We start from the raw sequence: 25,256 nt of genomic DNA on the forward strand, positions 1-25,256 counted from the left end.
CAGTGATGGTTTCCTTTGTCAATAATGCATCCCACTATCCTGTCTGAAAGCTTGAAAATATATTTTTTTAAAATTATAGAACTAACAATTTATTTGAGGCAAAATAAGCTTGCCAAAAGACTCATTATTAAAATATATAGTTTTCCATGCATTAACTGAGGCAGTTCTACAGACTAAGTAGAGCAGAAAATTAGTCCCAGGCCACACAAATGAATAAATTATGTACAAGAGAAGCTGTTGATTAATCAAAACATATTTGATGATCTGCATTTCTAAACAAATGTTAAAAATATCACTTTGACATTTTTCTATCTTTTCATTCAAAGTTTTAGACTTTCTCAGAAAGTTTGTGACAATTTGTTCTGATAGTTTATAATAATATATAACCCAGATACATAAAGCCACAGTGAAATAAAGATTGCAGGATTACACTGTTCATTTCTCATCCATGTAAGCCAGTTATTTTGGACATCAATATGTAAATGCTGTAAAAGGCCTGGAATTGGGTCTTTTTCTGACTGTCAAGCATATTGAAAACATGGGATGTGAGAACCCACCAGACACACATTTTGCAATGGTTTGAATTAACATTGCACATTTACTTTTTTTACCTTTATACATTATGCATAACATTTACAAAAGTACATTACTTAACAGTTAAAAATCAGCATTACATCAAATGCAATAGAGTTTAGTTTCTTTCAGTTATAAATATGGCACTTTTAGATGTCTCACTACACTTGAAATTGCAGGTTACATGCGCAATTTACGTTTACATCTCATATCAAACATTCTTTGATGCATACAAGTTAAGAAGTTTTGTACAGGTTCAGGGCTCTCTTTCTACAGTGGTGGGAGAGTCTTAACAAGTGGCTTTTCCCCGTTGAACTCCCAAATGTTTTCATTCGCTCAGCTGGGACCTTGGAATATGCTGGTCTGCAACACTGGTTTGTGAATAGTTCATTGAATTGAAAGGTTAGCAATTTTCAGGAGACCAATGAGTAACCTTCAATGAATTACATTTCATCAACAGCTATGGATGTTTATCTTAACAAATATACTCACTTTAGAATCAAAAGGCAAAATTGTAGTTCACCAACTGGTTCCCTTTAAAGAGGACATGATTTGGGTGCAGTTGAAGTACATTCCTCAGCGAATTCCAATGGGGAAAGATAGGATTATAAAGCCAGAGCTCCCTGGATAACAAAAGAGACAGAAAGCAAGAAGATTTTTAAAAAGCACATCCAACAAATGTGAAGTTCAGTAGCAGGATGAATTGAGAATGTCAAAGGAGGAAATGGAAAAAGAAATAAGAAAAACAGAGAAATAGTATGAAAAAAGACTGGCAGCTAAAATAAAAAGAAATAATATGAAGTCTTCAGTTGGCTTTAAAAAGCAAAAGGCTAGTAAGGGATTTGAGCGTAGCCAATCTCTACCAGAAAAGAAAAACTGACATTATTCCGAAATCAACAGTCATTTACAAAGATTTATGTCAGAATGTAGACAATGTATATTCCAAAGCATTCATTCAGTCATTGTTTGTAATCAATGATCAATGATCTTTGAAATCAATGACCATGAAGTGAAATCCCATAGCACTTCAAGTACATCAATTGCAACTATATGTTTTCCTTTAAAATGCTGAACAGAGTACAATGGAAAGCATTGGAAATCAGTAGAAATGAAAGCAAGCTGAAGTAAAAGCTTGATCAGACAGATGCCACTGAAAGAAGGAAAATGCACAGATCAATTTGTCCAATCACACCTGCGTGCTCTGATTGTTTAACAAAAAAACTCATACTTTTCTAAGTTCCAGTTAATGTGGACAAATAAATATACTGACCATTGTTATGTTACTGGTATTATACTAGTTATTGAGATTGCTATAATTAGTTATTGCATTTTTAGTAGATATTGTTATAGTCCTCATGTCCTACTCACTTTCTCCTCTCATCCTCCCTACTTCCTTTCCCTGTTCTCCATCTTCTTTCCAGTTCCCTCCTCTCCAACCTACCCCATTCCACTCTACTCTCCTTTTTCTCTCATACTTTGCACTCTTCAACATTCTGCACCCACTGGCTCCCTGCTCTCCACCACATCTCCTCCAGCACTCCAACCCCTCTGTTCTCCTATCCTGCTGTCCTTTCCCCCAGTTCATGTTTCCCTTTCACCACTCCTCCCTCCCCAACTCTCCACGTGTCTGTTTCTATTTTTCTCTTCCTCATTCCGTACCTTCAATTTAGCTTTCTAACTTTTTTTTTATGCTGAGCTAGCACATGTTCTTCTAAAGAAATGGTTGAAACGTTTATAACTTTAAGTTTGTGGTCAAGCAACCACAAGCCTAAAATTGGACAGTCTAAATTAACTCACAGCCAGAAAAATCAGGCCTAACAGATGATTGGCCAAACTAAATTAAACAGCAGATACAACTATCAGCTGCAGAGAACAGTGGAAGCCAAGGTCAAAGAGTTTACAAAGGTTCAAGGTGAACCAGTTACAACCAGCCTTAGAGTTGTGTATTAGAGAAGTCAGACTTTCTTGCATATTGACTGCGTGGATAGGTTTACTCCTTCTGCATGGCAATAGTGAAGGGTGTTGTCGCAATCCAATTGGATAATTTGAAATCAGCTCATGACCCCATTGGCCAAAGGTATAGTGTATTCTAGAAGGCTTGGGGTGAGGGAGATTAAAAGCACTCACCTAGAAGCCACCCCCTCAGCAAAGACTTGCAAAGCAGATTTGCAGCAAGACTCATGGCAGAAGACTGTTTGACAACTCAAAAAATCACAGCAGATATGCTTTGACCTATGAAGTTACCTTTGTGGAAGAGAACCAGCCCTACATTGGAGAGGAAGGAAATTCCAATGACCCAATTCAAACGTGTGCATCTATGTGGGTAATATCTTTTATTGTACAGATAGAGCTAGGTAGAGAGTAAACACTGCAGGAATATGGGGAAATGATCACATAGTGTTTTTATTAAGTGTGATAATATGTGCCTTTAAGGGGGATTTGTCTGTCCTGGTTCTCTTAAAGGCTGGGTGTTGTAAACTATGTGCCAAGAAGTCTGCTCCATGGAAAGCAGAGCAAATAGCTTTTTTAAAAAATTAAGCAAAAGCAGCATGAATGGGTGGAGTCAGGCTCAGATGTACCCAGGTTTTTAGAGATTGCTTTCAGTTGTTGAAATTGTGGTTTTGGAGTTGAAGCTGCTTGATACAGCTCTCTCTCTGCTGCTGAAAAAGCATAAGTTCTCTCTCTACTGATAGATTCATCCTGTTGGTGTTCCTTCTCCTGGACTGGAAGAGATAACAAGTGCAGGAAAGTCTATTTTGCTTAATTTGCCTTTGCCAAAGGTGTGTTTATGTGATGCTGTCAATATGGAACAGTTGATGATTAGTAGTTATTATTTAGTAGATATTATTTTGTTAAGTACTTTTATAGTTAAAGTTGTGCCAATTCTTTTTTGTTTGTATTTTAACAGTGGTGTAAGAATAAAGTGTGTTTTGCTTAAAGTTAGCAGTTTGACCAACGAATCACATCTGGAATGCAGCACCTTACACTTGCGTTTAAATAAGATAAAAATTAGGTCTAAGCTATCTCACTTAGGGGGTTTAGTCTGGTCTATAACCTACAAAATATTTTATAAAAACATTGAGTTGAACCACAGACTGAATTCCGGACTTGACAATAGGACTTGGGCAAAATGTTTTTAACACAAACTGGTCGAAGTGTCCAAAGCATAGACAAGTTATCACCATCAGTTTTTTCTCTTTTAACAAGTTCTGGGTATAGAATCTCTATGACTCTAATCTTCAAGTAATTAACTAGAATAAATTAGTTAACCAATTTCTCTATGCACCACTAATACCTTCAGTAGTCTCTTATTGATTTTGTGTTGCACGGCACTTACCTCTCAATTTACTACAAAAGTTTGTAAACCTCCAGGAAGCAGTAAACAGTATCTTAAAGGTTTATTTTCTGTTAGTCCCTATTTTATGCAGCCATCAACATGGGAGGGCTACTTCTATTCAGAAGCAAATTGGCAAGAACTAAAAATAATTTTTAAAATGGTGGCTGATATGAAACTTGTCAACAGCTACCTTGCTATGTTAAATGAGGTAATGGGATACAACTGGAATTGAGGAAAATGCTTCAGAATGTAGGCTACAATAAGTTTTCAAAATAAAGGGCTAATGGGTTTTTACCAGAACAACAAAGTCCACTCCAGATTTCTCCCCTGTCTCCACTAAAGCACATTCCAGCACACATGCTGTAGTGGATGATTGTGACACTTGTGTCCAAATGTCTTGCAGTAAGAAACAAAGGTCAAGCTTAAGATGCTACCTGCAGGGGAGATGGCATATAATGATTTGCTGTTGATAGCTCCAAGTGGTGTTTCAGAACCAATGTGGAATGCTAAAATCTAAACCGATCCTGTATTACATTTATAAATATGAAAATGCACGTTATTGGTGATTAACAAACTTTACTCTGATATTCTGGGGAACAGCCTACCTGCAACCATTTTCGTAAATGTTTCCTGCATCCTCCTTACTCCACACCCTTCCTAAAGTTTGGTACTCAGAACTGGACACAATATTCCAGTTGAGAATGAATCAGGATTTTATAAAGATTCATTATAGTTGGTGTCCCAATTCCCTCCTGCATTATTATGATCTTGGCATCACCTTCTTCCTTGGTGAAAATGTATTGAAAGTACTTACTGAGTTTATAAGCCATGTCTTCTGACTCCATTCATAAATTGCCCTTTTTCAACTGCAAGTAAGATTGAGTGTTAATTGTGCTGTAGAATGCTCAAAACCATGGCAGGCATCAATGGACACCAAATGGAATATGGCCTGATTGTTAATGATTATGTTCAAGCAGCCACATGTTTAAAAATGATCACAGCTTGTTACATTTATGGAAGAAAACAATCACGTCTTATTAAATCTGAGCATGCAGGCATATACACATCAAAAGAAGCTTCCAACAGGTCATGATATAAACAAAGTCAAACAAATTTCAATGTGTATTTCTAATGTTTTTTTCCTGAGAGTTTCCTTCACTGCTTCCATTTCTAGTTGCTATAACAGCTTTCCTTCTGATCGTTCTCTCATGCCTCCATGATAATTCTGTTAGGGTGACCCCCTGTGCCCACTCCACTGAGGAGACCTCTGTGTCCAATCCACCATGGTGATCTCTGTGCTAACTCTGTCAAGGTGATCTGAACCCTCTGTGTCCACCCTGCCAGCGTCACCTTTGTCCCTATTCTGCTGAGGGACCAACACTGAGGAAAAGCTAAGGAAAGCTCCACTGAAGGAGAAAGGGTGGGGAATCATAAACAAATGGTAAATATTGCAACAAAGGAAGGAATAAGTGTGATGTAGAATTAAATTTTAAAGTATAGAATGAAAAATAACTAGCAACTTACCAACTCCCAATCTTCTTTAACAGCATCTTCCAAACTTCTGACTCCACTACTTAGAAGAACAAGAGCAGCAGATACATGGGAATATCACCACCTGCAAGTACAACTCCATGTCACCTGCCATATTGATTTGGAAATATGTTCCTTCACTGTCACTATGTCAAAGTCTTGTAACTTCCTTTTTGACAGCACTGTAGTGTGTGTCCCTATATAAAATGGGCAGCAGCAATTCAAGAAGGCAGCTCACCACCACCTTCTCAAAGGCAACTTGTGATCAGCAATAAATCCTGGCCCAACCAGCAATGCCCACATCTCACGTCAGCTATAAAATTCTGTGTACTGTAGTGCAGGCCATCAACATTTATCAAAAGGGATATATGAGTAGAAGTATGGTAAGTTAGCACACTACCCTGAAAGGTTCAGACTAATAAACATTGTCATTCAAATATTGCTATTCTTCATAAAATATTCCCTTATTTCTTTAAAGCTTATCCATTTTTAATCAAAATTATTTAGGCTCTTTACATCCAGTTCATAGAATCCAGAGTACAGGCTTACAGCAGAAAGCTGTTCATCATTCAATTCAAGTTTATTGTATTGTGGTAACTTAGAGGATTTGTGTTCTTGATTAGAAGTTTACTCAATAGCAAAAATTAATACACCTGATGTTTTCTATGTTAAAATTCAATGGACAGAATAATCCTGTATTCTTCATCCTTACTATTATTGGAGATATCTTTGTGCTGGAAATCCAAATTGATGAAATTGGCAACTCATTCAGGGAGAAACCATAATATTAGCCAGAACTGAATAGAAGGGAGTGAACACTGTTAGCAATGTGCCTTGACCCTACTCTCCTGAGAATAGAACAAAAGTACATTTGGAGTGGTTGAAGGAGTTTTATTCTGCTTTTGTATTCAATTTTTCTATTTTTGAAAAGCTAATTCACGGAATGTGGGTGGTATCACAGGCTGTGCAATTACTATTGCTCATTCCTTATTGCCCATTCATAGTTGCCATTGAGAAAGTGGTGCTTAGCTGCCTTGAACCATATGCACAGCACCCTGATGAAGTAGCTCAAGCTGGTTGAGCCTATGACATTTTCCTGCGGAATCTCTGCAAAGATGTCCTGTGGTGGAGATTTTTGACACCCAACAAACATAACCGCTTGCTTTGTGCTAGGTATGGTTCTAATCAGCAGAAACTTTTCTCATGATTCCCATTGACTCCAGTTTTGCTACGGTTCCTTGATGCCACACTCAGATAACTGCTTCCATGATGTCAAATACAGTCACCCTCATTTCTGCTCAAGTTCATTTATTTTGTCCACGTTTGGACCAAGGCATTAATGAGAACAGGAGTTAACTGGACATGGAAGCAGTAAAACTGAACATCAGTGAGCAGGTTATTGTTGAGTAACTGCTATATGATAGCACCATCAATGACAACTTCCATCATAATGCTGATGATGGAGAATAGACTGATAAACAGTAGCTTATTGGTTGGATTGTTGTCCTGCTGTTTAAGACAGAATGTACCTTGGCAAAAGTCCATACTGTTGGGTATCAATTTTATACATATCCACTCACTGGTCTTTATTCTGTTCGCATAAAACCGCTGGAATTAGTTAAAGAAAAAACACAGACTGAAAATAAACTGGATGCTTACATTAGCACACATTTCTAAAATGTTTTTGCAGCAAAGTCCTGCTCACACAAGAAACCTGATGTGTGTCTTCACTGCATATCTCTGAGTTATGAAACACAATATAGGTCATATTGCAACTAATCTGGGCATGCTCTGTTCCCAAAGGAGGACAAACCATTCAATAGTCGGAAACAAATTGACATGAAAAATAATAACAATTTAGTGTTTACCAATTGGATTCATAGTCCTGTATTGGAATCATTCACTAGATTTAACAGAAATCTGCCATTAGCATGCTTGGAATCACATTAAAAGATTTTGTCCTTCAGAAACAATGTTAAGGAACAGAGAGACCTTCACTGCTTCCATTACAATTTTTGTTGGCAACATTCATGAATCAATAACAATTGCTTTTCTTTCTACACCCTTTAGGGTGTCCTTATGGCCTGGATATTTGTGTTATGAGAATACCAACTGATTTATTTTTACTTCCCATTGTTTTTGAATGAAAAAGATATCAAATTAAAACGGTTCTTGCTACTGTTAGTTTACACATAAACTATTATATAGAGCTTGACACAGAGTCATTTTACTTTGTAATGACAATTCATTCTTTCAGTTTGTCAGAAAGAAACACAAGTAATTCATTCAAATGCATTTCTTCTAAAAGAAACAGCAATTTTACTTTTAATTTTGCACATATAAACATTTATACCGTGATTTTACTCATGGTGAAAGTAAGTATGGCACAGGGCTGAGAACAGCTACAATCCATTCTAACCTTGGCAGCATGAAAGGTGGATGATACTAACTCCTCTGTGATTGGCATGCCCCTGGTAAGCCATTGGCTGAAATCCATGGGAAGTGACAGCTGGCCGGTGGGCAAGAGTAGAATGTCAAGTGAAAGGAGGCCACAGGAGAGGACTAAAGAAATAGTTCCCAGCACTTGGGTACACTGTGGGAGAGAGTTTCTGGATATGTTTGTGCCTGGGGCAGGGGTGGCATTAACAAGAGGTCCCTCAAGTGAAGTGAAAAAATTAAAAATGTACTTCTTTGAGCCTTTTCTGTCTTCTCTTCCCGTGAACTGAATGACAATAGCCTTAACAATTATTGCCTGCATCCACGTAGCTTTTTAGCATAATGCCTAAGCGCTATCAAAATACATTTCCTCTTGGAAGTGGAAGGCATGTTGATGAAGAAGTAGATTTTTGTTTGATCTTCTGCTGATTTTTTTTTTAATGTGCTTAGCATCTTGGTATTACCATTTTAACTTCATAGTACCATAGCCCTAACTTGTATCAACGATATTTCTTACAATGCAGAAGGTTAAAAAAAATCAGTGGAGGTGTTCTACAGCCTAAGGGCTTTAACAAGCTGAAGGGATAAACTAGGGTGGACAAACTAGGGAGAAACTGTTTCCACTGTTGGGAGGGTTGGTAAACTGGAGTCCAGCTTTTAAAATGATTATTCAAAAAAGTCAGGCATGAGGACTTAGAGGAAAGAATGTTTACTCAGTCTGTTTTTACAGTGCCTGAAAATAGCTCAACAGTAAATTTCAGAAGCTAATCTGCTGCACAGCTAAAAGGAAACTAACTTCAGTCCAACAGGAATTGATCCTATATTCCTATGAACAGGGAGTTAAAAAAAAATGGATAACTCTTTCAAAGAACTGGCTTGCCTATAATGGCCACATGATTTCATGCTGTGCTGTCATATTCAGCATTAGTTGAAATGATGATCTTTGAGGATTGTTAATTCTAAGATCATTCTTGCATTGCGAATTGCATTGCCTCTAAATATTCCCAGTTTGTAGCTCCAATTTGTTCAGTCGTCTTTCAAACAAGTTTGCTAATAGAGGTGGTAGATTTTTCCAAAAGATTAGATATGAATTGGATTTAACAATTATTCATAACTAGAAATCTTTGTGTGTCTTTCTTGCACTGTGGACAATAGCTAAGACTTTTATATTGTCAGCTTTAATACCTTCATTAGTCAACATGTCACCCACAAATGTCAGCTCAGTGACTCCAAATGCACATTTGTCTTTTTTAAATTTCAGGTTGAATCTTCCAGGAACTTTGAGTTCTTTATGAAGTCTATTGTCATGTTCTTCTTTGGATGAATTCTACACTATTATATCATCAATCAATGTGTCTACACCATAATTCTGCTCATCTATCATACAGTTTTGTGATATACTTTCAGAACTGAATCAATGCCAAAGGGAAACCATTGAAATTTGCATCTTCCATGAAGAGTATTGAACTTTCATAAGTTTGAACTTGCTTATTCAGTTTCAGTTGTCAGAAATTTAGCCTGGATCTAATTTCCAAAATACAATTAACCAGCAAAAAATAACATAATTTCTTCACAAGTTGAAAGCTTGAAATAATATCCTTTAATGGCACTGTTTAGATCTTTGATCCCTGAGCTTTCTAATTTAAGTTTAATGTCAAGTATGACACCTTATCTTGTTCAATTATAGCAACACAGTTTTAACATGTTTCTCTGTGTCAGATAAAAAGTATATGCATTAAATAGGAATTGGAGGCCTAGTCTGAAGAAGAGTTGGCCTCTGAATGTTAACTGTTCCTCTCTCCAAAGTTGCTGCCAGACCCTGAAGAGTTCTTTCAGCATTTTCGTCAATTGGAGCCAGGACATGTTATTTCATAAATGTAGTTAACACAGATGGATTAAGAATGCATCTTGTCATAGCTACAGAGGATCAATTCCACACAATATTTTGTAGATGAAACTAACACAATGTCATGTCATTGTAGAGGGTCTGGTCATATATGACATTAGATGATTCAATGTATTTAGATAAGGTACATCAAATCAAAAATTCATAGGAGTGAATTCACTCGACGATCAACCATGCAGACATTTTGGTGATTGTTTTGATTGTGTTTTCCTGCTAAAGCTTCAACTTATGAGAGTTTACATCTCCACGATTTCCCATCCATTAGTGCTTGTATCAATCATATTGTAAGGGATTGAATACAAAATTGCTTCCACCATGCAGAATCTTTCTTGTAAATAATTACAGTTCATATATACTTTCTCCAACAATTAGACCAGCAGGGACATGATACATGCCTTCCCCCCTTGGTTAACAAAAGCTGTCAATGTTCAGATGTATACCTTTGCCAAAGTACCTTGTCTGTCTGATTGAAATTCATATCTCTCACCAGATTATCAAAAACCTGAAATTACGACAAAAAAGCATACAAAATAACTATAAACAACGGGAATCATATAAAAAAATGACATACTGCATATTTACAACATCTTTCACTTTACTTGTATCTCTAATCAATTGTTTCAATGAAATTAAAATTCAATAGGTTTCATAATAGATGAACAATCACTTCCATCAGGTGAACAACAATTTATACTGTCATGACTATGATTCAAAAATCAGAATCTTAGAGTTGATGATGTGCTCAGCATTTCTAGCAGAATAATTTCATCTTACTGGGACTGACTAAATGCTCACTTCAGGGTCTCAGGCTTATTTAGTGCCCCATGAATGCTGTAGCTGTCGATGCAAGCAGCCAGCAAACTGAATCCAGGCATAACCGAGAATGGTGCACATCTCACAGAACACTGAACCTGCCCAAGTTGCTGTGGTAACATGAATTTCCACATCTACATTGCAGTCTGGAACTGTGGACAACGATAGTAGAGGCTCTGATTTTTTTTCATTACACGGTGACCAGGGATCTCTCTTGCTCTTGCTATTTTCTATTGGTGCATTACAAAAACTTGTATGTTGTTAATCCAACCCACTTGATCATGTTTGATCATACCTTCCTAGCCATCATGGCTGGGGTAAGACTCAAACCTAGAGTTTCTTACTCACAGATAGTGGGACACTACCCATTATGCCGAAAGATGTCCTGTGCATAAGTGCTACAAAAACCTCATTAATGTGTGAAATCTTATGCCAAGGAAGGGAACTTGGCAGGTCCTTTCCTTTTGCTTTGACCCTTCACTGTGCTAGCCCTCATTGTTAAAGCCTCCATTAGTCATTTGTCAATGATGTGGTGGCTTATCAGTGGTCCCACTGCTGGTGCCCAGCATTCCATTAAAGCAAAGAACATAGCCTTACACAATAATGTGAGGTGTGCACATTTAACGTTATCTGTGACATCACAGCTTTCACTGTATGTTGAGTGAAACCAAAGTAATAGTGAAATTAACTGATCATGTATTATCATGTCAGTAACAACTAATGCCATGGGACCCACCAGCACTGCATTGGAGTCATATTACCAGGCCATACAAATTCCATTACCTTCAAGGAAATTAAATCTCTTCATATATAGGATGTCTTTCTGTCTAAGCAATAGTGTTTATTTTGTTTTATGGCCTGATTTCAGCATTGATAGGACTTAAGGTGAAAGATCGTAAACCATTGTCTCTCCATAATTTGGTATTGTTAATTAAATGATTCATTACCATTTTGCATCTGCTCCTCAGAGGTCACCCAAGATGCATTCTTCAACACATATTCTATGTGGCTTTCAGATTATGTTGGACATTTGGTGAAGCAGAAGACAGCTGAGTGAGAGAGTCAATTGAACTCAGACTGCACAGAAGGTTCTGGGACTTTAAGCAATTCATTGTGATTAAACTATTAGCTGCAGTATGATTAAACTCAGTAGTTCACTGAAGTGTGATTAAAAATGTTAATTTCAATGAATAAAAATGATAATTATAGCTTAAATAATAATATTAATTGCAGCAAGACTGAAACTAATATTTCCCTGAGTGATTTACGGCTGGAGATAAAATAAAACAGCAATTCAGATGTAAGCCTATCTCACTAAGTTTCTAGTGCAGTCAAGCAGATTCCACCATTCGGTTCCCGCCCTTTCCAGCTAATGATCATTAAGCTGTCCTGGAAAAGGTGAAGACAACATCACTACCTGACTGATGCGCTCAGTCTCAGAACATTTCCTAGCTTATGCACAGAACCCCAAACCATATGTTAGCCTCTATACTGAGCCCTGAATGATATCCTAAATCTGACACTGAACTCTAAACCACAAAGTTGAATGTGTTATTTAAAAAGAGTGTGAAATGTAAATATATATTGATTCAATTTTTAAGTCAAATAATACTGTGAAGCAAATGCTGAATCTGAAATAATAGTTGCCACAGATGGGCTAAATTCCCAGCAGAAAGTATTGGTTCATGCAGAGTTGAATTGAAGTCTGAATAATTGTTATTTTAATAGTTAAAAGTCTATAATTAAAGATTAATTATTTTGTTCTGAAAACCCATCTTCAAACTAGTGGCTGTACTCAAAGCAGCATCATGAGCTAGTAATGCCCCAGCAACACAGGCTAATTGATGATAAACTGCAAAATGTTTGCCAATGAATCAAATAAAAGTCAGATTTGTTTTGTATGTGAGGGAATCTTGTTGAGCAAGTCTTTCATGACCTATTATCTGGCTAGATGTCAATTTTTGTTGATAATGCTCCTGGGTAGTACTCTCAGGTACTCTACTTCATTAAAAGTGCTTCACCAATGCAAATGAATTTTGTGTCTTTTGGTCCATATTGTTGGTCAGCTTTGGCTAATTTATAATTGGCATGATTACCACAGAACAGATGTGGAAATGCTGTTGCTTTAGATTCATTAATCTAGGTGGATTGCTGCAGCTAATTTGACCAGAAACATAGCTTGATTGGGTGCAACTAAATATTTGTGTCATTGTTCAACTTCTCCATACTCTACACAGAAACTTATAAAGTCGTTTTTTTCTCCCTAACTTGTACTGAGGAACTCAGGTATTATTGGAGTTGGTGGACTACTAAAAGTTGCGTTCTGCCACTTGTTCATCTTCAAAGGTTGAATTCTCTCATGACACAATGAATCTGAAGCTCTCTGCACAGTGTACTTGTGATGGCCTTTCACAGATTGCATGACAGTATCTGATACAAGGGTACATGGTACAGGGAAATTTCAACCGGCTTCAACTCGTTGTGTGATCATGCAATAAATGGTGACTGACAGAGAATGAGACAGATAATCATTGAAATGTGACCTTGCTCTTAGACGTAAGTGAGAAATCATATGCTCAGAAGGAGGAATGGGGCCATGCTCCCTGTAAAATTAGCTTGATGTGATCACGTCATGCAGCCCAACTTCTCCCTTAAAATTCTGGAGGGGAAATAGTTTAAAATACTTCTTATATGCTATTCAAATAGAAGTTATTGATCCTTTTGTGTAAGTTCAAAAGTTATCAGAAATATTCAAATGGAAATGATTTTAATAACTGAGTATCTCAAATGAGCACTCCATGTCTACTAATCACTAACATGTGAGACAGTAGACAGACATTCTAAGTTGCATGTAAATTGTTGCATAGGGAACAAGGCACACTGTGCTTACAATGTATATGTGACCTCAGGGACGACTGTAACTTACAATGCAGCAGATCTGCTAGGCGACCTGGGCTGTTTGTTGATTATGTATTTAAATAGGGTTGGGAGGTCTCAACCTTGAACTTCACAAACACAATTTAAGACAACCAGCATATTTTAAAGTGAAATTGCATGTAACTGTAGTCAATAACAACAGCATCGATTTATATTTAATTTTTAATTTACACAGATGCGTTTAGGGAAGGGAAAAGATTATATAGGGAGATGAAAAGAAGACTGAGAAATTTAAAATCGACCTGAAATGTGATGAGGCCAACTTTTCATTTGCCTTCCCTATTATTTGCTGAACTTGGATGCGAGCCTTTTCTGATTTATGTACAAAATCCTTCAAATCTGTGCAGCTATGACTATTCATCCCTCACTATTCACTTCACTATTCATCCTGCCCAAGTAAATATCTTCATATTTTCCCATATTATATTCCATCTGCCAAGTTTTTGCTCACTCATTTAATCTATCTATATCCCATCCTTATGTTATTCTCACCACTAGCCTTCCAACCTATTTTACCACCCGCACACTTAGTGCATTCACTTCCTTCATCTGACTTTGTAAATAATTTTGGCCCCAGTACTGATCCCTGTGGTACTCCACTAGTTACAGGTAGCCATCCTGAAAATGACTCCCTTATCCAAACTCTTTGTTTTCTATGAGGTATCAGTCCTCTTTCCATGCTAATGTACCATCCCATTGGCTCTTAAGCAGCCTAATATGCAACACCTCACTGAACTCCCTTTGGTAATCAAATATATTACTTCTGCTGGTCCCCTTTATCTATTATCCTCAAATTGCTCTAGTAAATTTGTCAGGAATGATTTCCCCTTCATCAAGCCATGTTGAGTCTTTATATTATGTATTTCTAATAGATAGTAAAACTTTCCCAATGGCGGATATTATCTGTTTTCTTTTCTTCCCTTTTTAAATGTTACATTACCTATTTTGCAATCATCTATGACTTTTCCAGAATCAAAAGATTCTTGGAAGATTACTATCAGTCCACCTCTTATCTCTGTAATCATCTTCTTTAATATCCTAGGATGAAATCCATCAGGTTCAGGAGAATTATCAACATGGCTGCATTGCAAGATGAAATTCAATGATCTCACAAGTGTTGTCAAGGCAAGAATCTTATTTCTCACCTTAATTACTCTCTTCTCCCTTGCATTAGTTGCAACTACATTACTCACAATGCTTGTTTCCTAGATTTCCAGTAATAATAAATGCACCATGCAATCAGTTTGACTCACTCTCCTCCTACTTAGACTTTTATTATTGCAGTTCACACTTTTCCATATCTCACACATCTCACATCTTCCCTTCACCATTTATCTTATTCGACTCTCAGGCAAATTCTCAAACCACCTGTGAATACATTAAAACCTAAGTCTTCTAATCACTTTCTCATTTCTGCTTGTGAGACCTTGCTATACAAAGATGGACAATGATGATTCCTACTTTACAATATTTTATAGCACATCAAAATGTACTTCACTGGTTGTAAAATACTTCAGAATGCCCTGAGATTCTGAAAGGCACTACATTAAATGGAAGGTTATTTTTCCTTTCTTTTCCAAGCCTTTATTCTTTCTTATTCATTCATTGATTGTGAGCATTGTTGGCATGTCCAGAAGTTGTGAAACTGGTGATGGGATGCTTTCTTGATTAATTGCAGTCCACTTGGTGCAGATAATGCTACAGTGCCATGGGGACGGGTGGTCCATTTTTGACTAAATGATAATGTAGGAATGAAAATACAATTTCAAAGAAGGCTGATGTCTGGTTTGGAGTAGAAACCACAGGTCCTGGGTGGAATATTGCAAATGACATGATAGGAAAATAAATTAGCCAAACTGAATTAGTTTCACTAACTCACACCCTTGTTTCTTGCTAAGAAAACATGCCAGCAAATCACACCAAAGAATTTCAACCAAATCCAATACTGGTACTACTTATGTATCATGTTTCAAAGGGACTGTTTCCCTAAATGTTGTCCCATCATATTGTTTATAATGAATATGAGTTGACTGCACTCTAAGACATTTGAGCTGGTGGTCAATAACTGAAGTGAAAACTTAAACAACATATCAGTGTTCACATATCACAGGAATTGAAGTAAATTTAATAAAATTATTTTACCAAGTAAAATCTCAAGTAAGCGTGCAATGCATTTAAAGTGAAATTGACATTTTAAAAAGAAGGGTGGTATCTTCCACTGAACAATGTGGGCGTTGGTGGAAAATTGGGAGAATTGTGTGAGAACAGTATGGGGATGACTGAGGAAAAGGTTCCATTTTCTAACCAAGTGTTGAATGGCAAGACAAGATATTGAAGTGGTTGACCAGTGCCATCACTTGTGTCTCACTCATTTCCCACACTTCTGTCATAACATGTTGCCTTTCATCCCAAAACAGCAATAGGGTTCCCCTTGGCCTCAATTTCTACCACACCAGTATCCACATTGAAAGAATCATCTTCAATCATTTCTCTAACCTCCCCTGTGATGTCACACCAAACACATTATCTCTTCCCCTCCACTCTCACCATTCTGGAGGGACCCATTCCTTCTGCAATACTCTGGTCCACTCCCCATCACTGCAAAAGGTATAACACTTGCCCATTCACCTCCTCACTGTTCAAAGGAAAACACATCTTCAAGATGAAACTGCATTTTACTTGTACTTCTTTCCATCAAGTTTATTGTATGCGCTGCTCTAAATGTAGTCTCCTTCACATTGGTGAGACCAAACACAGGCTGGCTGACCAATTTGCAGAACACATCCACTTTGTTTGTAGGAATGATACCAGCCTCACTGTGGTTTGGCATTTCAATAAACCACTGTGCTTCCATCCTGCTAACACAGACAATCCATCTTGTCCTTTTACAGCTATATTACGTCTCTATCTCTCCTTTGCCACCATTAGCAATCCTCCCTCTGCCGTTAGCTCTGGGCATCCTCACAATCTGTCCTATTCACTTATCCATTCATTCTGTCAACAGCATTAAAGACCATTATTCAATAAGCCCTTTCAGTTCTGAAAAATAATCAGATTGGACTCAAAATATGAATTCTATTTCTCTCTCGACAGATGCTACCAGACTGATGAGTTTTTCAGCACTTTCTGATTTTATTTGAGATTTACAGCATCCGCAGTATTTGTTTTTATTTTATGACTTGAGGTTCTCATTAGGAAGTGGTAAGAGGTCTATTTGCAGACATAACATCCTCTTTATTACATCATCTCATCTCATTGATATGCAAAATCCCACTCTCCAACCGATTGATAGAAACTTGACGGCAACAATTCCTGACATGAAATTTAGAACCGTAGTCTTGTGTCCCCAGCACACCATTTGCTCCACTGACCTCTATCTGTCACTGACATCTCAGGTCACGCTCTATGAACAGCGACCATACACATCTCCTATCCTTTAGGTCCTTGTTGGCAGAGTATGAAACCAATTTCCCTCTGACTGACATTGACTGGGTACATAGCTGGGCTTTAAAGCTACTACTGGCACCAGAACTCCTGGAAGGTCCTGGCAAAGGCCAATACATCTGCCAATAGCAAGTGGAAGAACATGACAAGCAGGGCACTATTGAGGCATGGTGCACAGTTAATGATGTGAGTTTCAAAATGTAATGTGAGTAAACTTATTCAGCCTCACTGAGAGAACTTCTCCATGAAATTTGCCAAAAAATAACTCTGAGCCGACTTCTGTTAATTTTCAAATCAATGAATTTTATTTCTAACCAAATGAGATTTAAAAACTTTTTTCACAAAGCTCGAAATTATCAGCTGTATTATTTGTACGACTGAGGCACCATTGTGTATACAGTGTATTTGGATGCAATGCTGCATTTCATTTAATACTAGATTGTGTTTACGTGACCATTGATTCAGAACTGACTTTTTTGAGGTGGATTATGCAATGCAAGTTCTCCATCATTTGGAAAGCCCTACTTTATTTTCTTTACATCTTGCATCTTTTCATCTCAACTGCATAAAAGAAGAATATTAATATGCAGCCCCAAATGAAACTAATGGATTAATAGTTGGTGGGATGTAAATCCAGTATTCTAACAAATCCTATTGGATACCCACCAAGGGAATTGGTTTAAAATTGTATCCTATAATTGTGCTACCCAGTTGTGGGAAGTGAGCATAAAAATAAAGCCATGACAAATTCAGAAATATTCTTCAATGCAATAAAGTTAACTTTGTTCCTTTTTGTTTCAAAGAGGCTTGATACATTCAATTGTTTCCTTCATTAGTCATTCTATTCCCCAAGTGCTGCCCCTTCAGCACACTACAATTAACTATGATTAGTCACCTGACTAGATCATCATTGTAGAGTGAGATGTGCAGACAACAAGATTTTAGGTTGTGGTGGAACCATTGGGTGGTGGATTTCAATGGCAATCATCAATAGTTATTACTGACTGAGCTGGCTAGATCATGGAAGACATATTTATCAGATTCAAGAAGAGAAGTTGCTGGAAAAGCTTATCTGTGAAGAGAAATCAAAGTTCTCTGGATCTGGTGACCCTTCCTCAGAACTCTCTGTCAGATTGTCTTTTGGTAGTTACTGAGAAGACCAACAGGGAAACTAAAGTGACTTGATCTCATCCTCATTAAACTACCAATCTATCTAATTTTATCCTAAAATGCATCTACAGCATAGAATAAACCATTAGACTGAAGTAGTCTTACAGTGCTTATACTATACATCCTTGCCCAATCTAAACATATCTTTGCAATCTACACCCATATCCTCAAATTTCATTGTTTCTCATGCATAAATCAAGCTGCCCTTAAAGTGTCAATCAAACACTCCATCGGCTGGGAGTTCCACATCCTTAATTTTAACAAATTCCTCACAAATGCTTTATTGATCTGTTTGCGCGATCTTATCGTAAACAAACCTCTCTTGTTTTGGATTACCGTACAAATACAAACTGCTGGGGTACATCTATGCTACTTACACTCTTCATAATCTTGACTTCCTCCATCATATCTCCTCTTAGCCTTCCCTTTTTCAAAGCTAACACTGCTTATTTACTCAAACTTTGACAGCATACTTCCAATTCATGAGTTCAAAAAAGTTATGATCATCAAACAACGAGTATAGCATGTAATACTAAAGGAGACCACTTTTTGCTAAACTGAGAATATTCTATTATGTCTTACATTCTGTCTTGGTACCATGTTTCAAGCCATTTTTCTAGATGGTCCCAACTCAATTTTCCCTGAATTTTGACATAAGCATTTACAGGTTACCTCATTGGCAGTCTTGTGAAATCTGTGCATACTATTCTAACTTGCCATTATCCAAGTTGCTATTTTGTTAACAATCTTGTAAGGTTGGTTAAACATGAATTAACTTCAACAGATCCAACCTGGCTTTTGGAAGAAAAGAATCAGCATCTTTCGATTATTTGTTATCTGACCTTTCAGTAAAGTTTGTTGTATCCTTGATGTTGTCAGCATTAATCAACTTGGAATTCAGTTTCATGGATTTGTTGTATCTCACTTTTTGAAGTTAAGAGTTTAATCTTACTGTACATCAACCTTCTGTAACTGTTACTTCTCCTATTGAGTTTTAAAAAAAATTGTTTTACTCTACAATCTCTTCCAGAGTTTCATTACATATCCCCAAGTGTCTTATTCTCGGTGCTTGTCCTTAGTAAGTTTGCATTGTATCCTCTTTCCTATTTCTTCACTGTTGCACTATCCTTCCAGACTTGGTCAACTTTTGTTACTTCTTCTTTGACACTTGTTTCAGTGTATTATGTGACAAAAGTATCTATCCAACATTCCTGCTATTTAAAATACTATCTCCTGTGGGAGTAGACACAAGTAGGGTTGGACTATGTCAAGATTTAGCCTCTGGAACACTGCAGTCTGTTGGAAAGTGTGTACATATGGATGGTGGAGTAATATTGGTCTAGACTATGGTGATTCAGTGGTCAAATCAGACATTCACTGTTCAGATTTGCCATAAAGAGCTAAGGGGTACTGTAAGTGCTTGAGACATGTAAAATCATGAAAATTCTTCAGTATAAGTGAATTCCTTCAAGACGGAAGGTAGAAAATGAAGAGTAACAAAATAAATGAAAAATATTACTTAAATAATAAAATGGAAATTAACTATATCATAAAAGAAAACAGAATCATTAAGTTGGATGAGTAGGTAGAAAAACTAGCTTAGAACCAATAATGCTACATGCAATTGATATAATATGCCCTGATACAAAGGTGAAAACATAATGAGTTAAAACTTTGCACAGAAAAGTAACAAGCTGCAAAAACCCTTGTGTCAGGCTTATCTAAGGCTGTCAGCCAAGGCAGTAAGCATTTACTTCTTGCACCAATTTCCTGCTTAGAATCCAGCAGCTGGAGCTTCACTGGCTGAATGCACATATCAGGGAATCTCAATCATAAGGCCCACAATTTCCTGATGAGCATTGGCATTGGCTGACGCTCCCTGTTGCTTATGTGAATTAGGAGAACGTACACTATAGTAGTATCATATTGTTACAAAACAATTGTATTTATACATATCTAGGATTCCAGAATGGAGCTTTATATTATGTTTCTTGTTATTTGAGCTGTTCCTTTGCATTTTTGACTTTTGCCACAAATGTAGACTGAGCTGGGTCATAAGAACAAGTTGGTGAAGAAAGTTAGTGCAGATTATAGTGTTACAAGTCAAGATAAAATCTTGGTGTTAGAGTAGACGTTATAACATAATTTCCTCTTTGAATAGTTCCTCACTTGATTAATGATCTGCTAATGAAATTGCACATGATGCTGCAAAGCCACACATGATTTTGTGAGCAGATTGTGAGTTGCAGAGAAAAAAACAAATACAGATGCACGTTGGGAACTGTACCTTGTCGGAAAGAGATCCTTTGTGTGGCATTGATGGATTTAGGAAGTCGGGAACTTCAACATGGACTGACCTCTGAAAAAACTGCATGAGAACCATTGCACACGAAGAAAGCTTTAAAGTTGAGTTTATTCATTTTCCGGCTACATTGGTCCATTTTACATCATTATTTTACTAGATAGATCACTTCCATTTGAATATCCTCTTGTGGAACAAAATTAAAACAGTGACCAAAATCTTTGTAAAGATTGAACACAAGCAATTTGCTTAGTTTTCCTTCTGGGGTCATTTTTCAGTGATAGTTGTTGCTAATATTGATTGGAAAGTTTTGAAATTACAACTCACTTATTTTCCTTTGTGTTTGCTCTATGCAGTAAGTTTGCACTCAGGTGAGTGAACATTAACTAGATTCACTGAATATAACTATATACAAAGGATGGTAAGAGAAGACTCTACATAGTCGGTCCGTTTGATTTAACACAATTGTGACTTAGCTCCTTACCCACATGCTCAGGAGCTTTTCTCACAGGAAACATACAGTTAACTCTACACACAACACCATGCCCTGATTTATGTTTGTTTCAGCTGTTTAGTTGCAATGGTCACTGTATCATGAATTGGAAGTTTTGGTCAAACATCAACATGCTTGATGTAAGAATTTGTTGCAATGAAAGTGTGATGAAGGAAGTGTAATAGACATCAGATAGGTATTCCAAGGGCAGGACTTTAATCCCCTGATGGACGCAAGCACCAAGGCATGAAACTTTCTGCAGCTGGCCAGTGTGCCAGCTTGTTGGTTCCATACATCCTTATCCCTGGGTATTTTTGGCACGGCAATGATTGATGAGGTTGACAGGGCTACCTGCTTGCAATGTGGTTCACAGCCACTTAATGATAGCACAATGTCTACTTTCAGAGGCTGACTAAAATTTCCCACCAAGTTTTCAGGTCACCCAAGGGGTCAAGGAACAAGGCCAGTTTCCAGGTGGCAAACCTGGGGTGAAGGCATAGAGTGCGAGCAGTGGTTCAGGCAGTCTGTAGAGTCCTGCCTTCCTATCTACCTGGTTTCAGCTGCAGCCATATAGTTGTGCTTTGGAGGACCTTCCCTCTGCAAAAGGACCCAGACACTGTGAGGACATGTTTAGTTTAAAATTTTTAAATATTTGAGGAGATGGAATCTCCCTCTTGAACTGGTCTCCCTTTGTTGCTTGGCAATGTAAGCTTTGTTTCACTGATGTTGGACAACCAACTATTGGCCGTCCAACCTCAAGTATCCATCCAGCATCCTTAATTACATGATGAACCTGCCCTCAAATTGTAACCACGTGAATGTTCTCCGGACAATTTGAGACTTTGACCTCCACTAGATCCTGTTGTCAGCGTCTTAAAGCAGGCTGGGACAACCCTGCCCCAAGATCTTTCTTTTTGTTGTCAATCTCTTCTCCAAAAACATAGGATCATTTTTAAAATTGGTTTTCAGGCAGTAAATTAATATATTTTCCTTGCCGAAATCTATTGATGTGAAGAATAGTAATTTTAAAATTTGCTTATCAGAATAAGCAGATAAAGGAGAGGAAGCTGTTGTAACTATTTAGAATACAGTAGAAAACAGCCAAAGTTAGTGATAAAATTCAGCATTGGTGAAAGTTTACATGTTGTACATGTAACATGCAGTAAACTTGAATATTTGCTTTTAGTTAGAATATATACCTTTACAAAATTTAAAGGGTGCATTCTTTACTTTCAGGAGACAACACAACAGGTACCTTGAAATGACCCCAATCTCAATTTTTAAATTCTTACTTAAAATGTTGTGACAAGTATAATTCCTGGTGCTGGTCTGCCATGGCCTGAATGGACTTTTCTCAGGCAATCTTCCACTCTTCGGCTCATTAATTACATAGTCAGGTTCTTGGGTGACCTTCTTATGGAATCACATGATAGGGGAGAAAGAAGTGCTCACAACAGCTGGGGTCTGCCAACGTTCAGTCCATTGCCATATTTAAAGTTCAGTTGCGCACCACATCAGACCATGTCTTAGGACTGTCCCTCACTCTGTGTTGCTCGACCATTTCCACTGAGGATGTGGCCCAGAAAACCAAGCTTGCTCCTTGTTTCACTAACTGGAATCCAAAGGTGTTGGGGGATAGGTTAGTGAAGAGGCAAACAGCAATTCTTTCACCCTGCTCACTGCCAAAGGACACCAGCTCATTAGACATAGCCAGCCTGGTCGCAGACAGCGGCCTAGGTCAGTCCTGTATCCCAAGTTAAAAGGAATGTACAAGAGTGCAGGAAGATCAATGATTTCTGACACGCCGTAAAGGTAGTTGCCCATCCTCTCTCTCTACACTTCTCACTTACACTAATTCTACTCACACACACACATTCCAATCAGGTTCAATCAATCTCAATCAGGTTCACGAATTGAACCCTGCCTCTTGCGTACACTCTATCTAATGTCATGTCCTTCTCCCAAACTACTAAGGCTGCCTGCCTTCCCGTACTTTCGACTTACCCACTGGGGACATCTTACCGCCTCTTCTGCTCATGCATCACCATAAACTGCTCTCGCATCCACTTCCATCATACTTAATTCCATCCTCTGTAGCATTGCATGAGAACCTAACCCAACATCCAGATGATGACTGCAGGATCTACCTGGAAATCCCTGACCTGACCCAATCCCTAGACTGCAATCCCCAGATTCTAGGAGGACCAAAGACTTGATCCTCTGTGAGTGATCATCTGGGTGGGAATCAGGCCAGCTCTGTGATGGACTGTGATAGTCTGTATCCCCATGGGACTCCACTGGGACTGCTCTCCTTTGACTTTCAGACAGGGCCATTTGGTTGAAGCAGATGCAATGTGCCTGTTGCATAGGATGCTGGCAGATGCTGCAGTTGTGGCATGTAGCAGAAACTGACTGTCTGTCTGTGCGCTAAGAAAACAATGATCCACATAAGCGTACGGTGAGTGCTAAGAAATACAACAAAGAACCTGAAGACATATCTTCTGTGAATAAATGAGATGCTTGTGTGTCCCTGCACCTTCAAGAACTGCATAGGTTGTTGATATTCTTGAGCTCCAAAGTAAAGCGAAGGGCTGAACTGGATAGGGAGTTGGTTCACGATTAGGCACAAGCAGGTCAGGCAGCATCTGAGGTGCAGGAGAGTCAACATCTCGGGCATTAGCTTTTCATGTCACATTCCTGATGAAGGGCTCATGCCTGAAACGTCGACCCTCCTGCTCCTTGGATACTGCCTGACCTGCTGTGCTTTTCCAGTGCAACACTGTTTGACTGTCATCTCCAGGATCTGCAGTCCTCACTTTCTCCATGATGGTGAGGTGGGGCTAGTGGTGTGCCAATACCACCTTTTGTGGATGAAGAGTCAAGGAGGTGAGCAGCTATGGAGCATGTGGAGTCACTGTACTGAAGACATAGTTGGGTGATGGCCAGAGCAAGAAATCCAGAAATTGCAGATGCTCTGATATATATATGTTGGGAATTTGCACTATCTTGCTTCTTGGAGAAGGAGAAAATTGGAAGAAAATACGAGGGCAGTTGGACTAATCATGACATGCAAATAATGAACATAAAGTAATTTTTGCTCATTAGCGAGATTCTCAAGTCATTTGAAACTTAAGGTGAAAATAAAAAAAACCTCAATGTCCAGATTCTGATTTTGTTTTTCATTTTCACTGTATTTTCCCAACTTGCTATTATTTCTCTATCTCTTTTTCCTTTGCCACACTTGGATGGGGAAAATAATTGCCCCTTTTTATAAAAATAGAGATTTGTAAATTCAGAAGAACAGCTGCTCTGTATGGTGGTAATTCTGTTACTTGCTTCGGAAGCAGTCTAAAAATGTTGATGGCTAAGTCAATTTGGAACAAAAGGAATATTCCATTACTTTGCTGTTAGTTGGAGTTTTCCCTGCTGGACTGGAAGGAGCAGAGGGAATTTCGGATGCATTCCTTCAACAAAGTCAATGGGGAGCAATAATTATTTTGGCTGTAGATTGTAGTTAAAGAGGGAAATGGTTTTCTCTTATTAGCATGGCCAGCAGATAACAAGGAGAAATCAAAACATTTACATGAAAACATCAGCAACATTCTACCCAATAAATCAAGCTGCAGCTAATGCATTGCTCCAAAAATAGCCTCAGGCTTCTAATACAGGAACAGGCCTCTCTGCGAATAGATTCTACAGGGATTTACAACATCATTGATGGGTTCCCTTATGATTCACTTTAAGAACAGGAAGGAATCTATTTAAAGCAGACATGCACCTCTTAAATGGAGGTCATATGCCTGACTCTTACACTGCTGTAAAGTGCAAGACGAGCCTTTCAGAAGCTTCCCGAGAAGAACAGGTAAAGGTGAAGTGGAAACATCTCAATCAGAGTAATGGGAATAAGAAATTTAAAAAAAGAAATTTCACCCATCCTAGAGAGAGGCTAAGGTCATCAACACTGTGACATTATAGAACATAGAACATAGAAAAGTACAGCACAGAACAGGCCCTTCGGCCCACAATGTTGTGCCGAGGTTTAATCCTAATGTAAAATATAGTAACTTAACCTACGCACCCCTCAACTCACTGCTATCCATGTGCGTGTCTAGCAGACACTTAAATGTCCCCAATGACTCTGCTTCCATCACCACAGCTGGCAACGCATTCCATGCATTCACAACTCTCTGCGTAAAGAACCTACCTCTGACGTCTCCTTTATACCTTCCTCCTAATATCTTCAAACTATGACTCCTCGTACCAGTCAATCCTGCCCTGGGGAAAAGTCTCTGGCTATTGACTCTATCTATTCCAC

At 38.0% G+C, this 25,256-nt stretch overlaps 1 long non-coding RNA gene across 1 annotated transcript; it reads right to left on the bottom strand.

The window, feature by feature from the left end:
* Positions 1 to 721: 721 nt before the first annotated feature.
* Positions 722 to 2,303, bottom strand: LOC122551118. The gene is made up of 3 exons (XR_006312009.1): positions 2,233 to 2,303; positions 1,066 to 1,196; positions 722 to 944 (listed from the first exon to the last, which is right to left on the bottom strand). It is a non-coding gene; the product is annotated as an uncharacterized LOC122551118 (long non-coding RNA).
* Positions 2,304 to 25,256: the final 22,953 nt, after the last annotated feature.

This window comes from Chiloscyllium plagiosum, chromosome 6, assembly GCF_004010195.1.
Source record: "Chiloscyllium plagiosum isolate BGI_BamShark_2017 chromosome 6, ASM401019v2, whole genome shotgun sequence".
NCBI lineage: Eukaryota > Metazoa > Chordata > Chondrichthyes > Orectolobiformes > Hemiscylliidae > Chiloscyllium > Chiloscyllium plagiosum.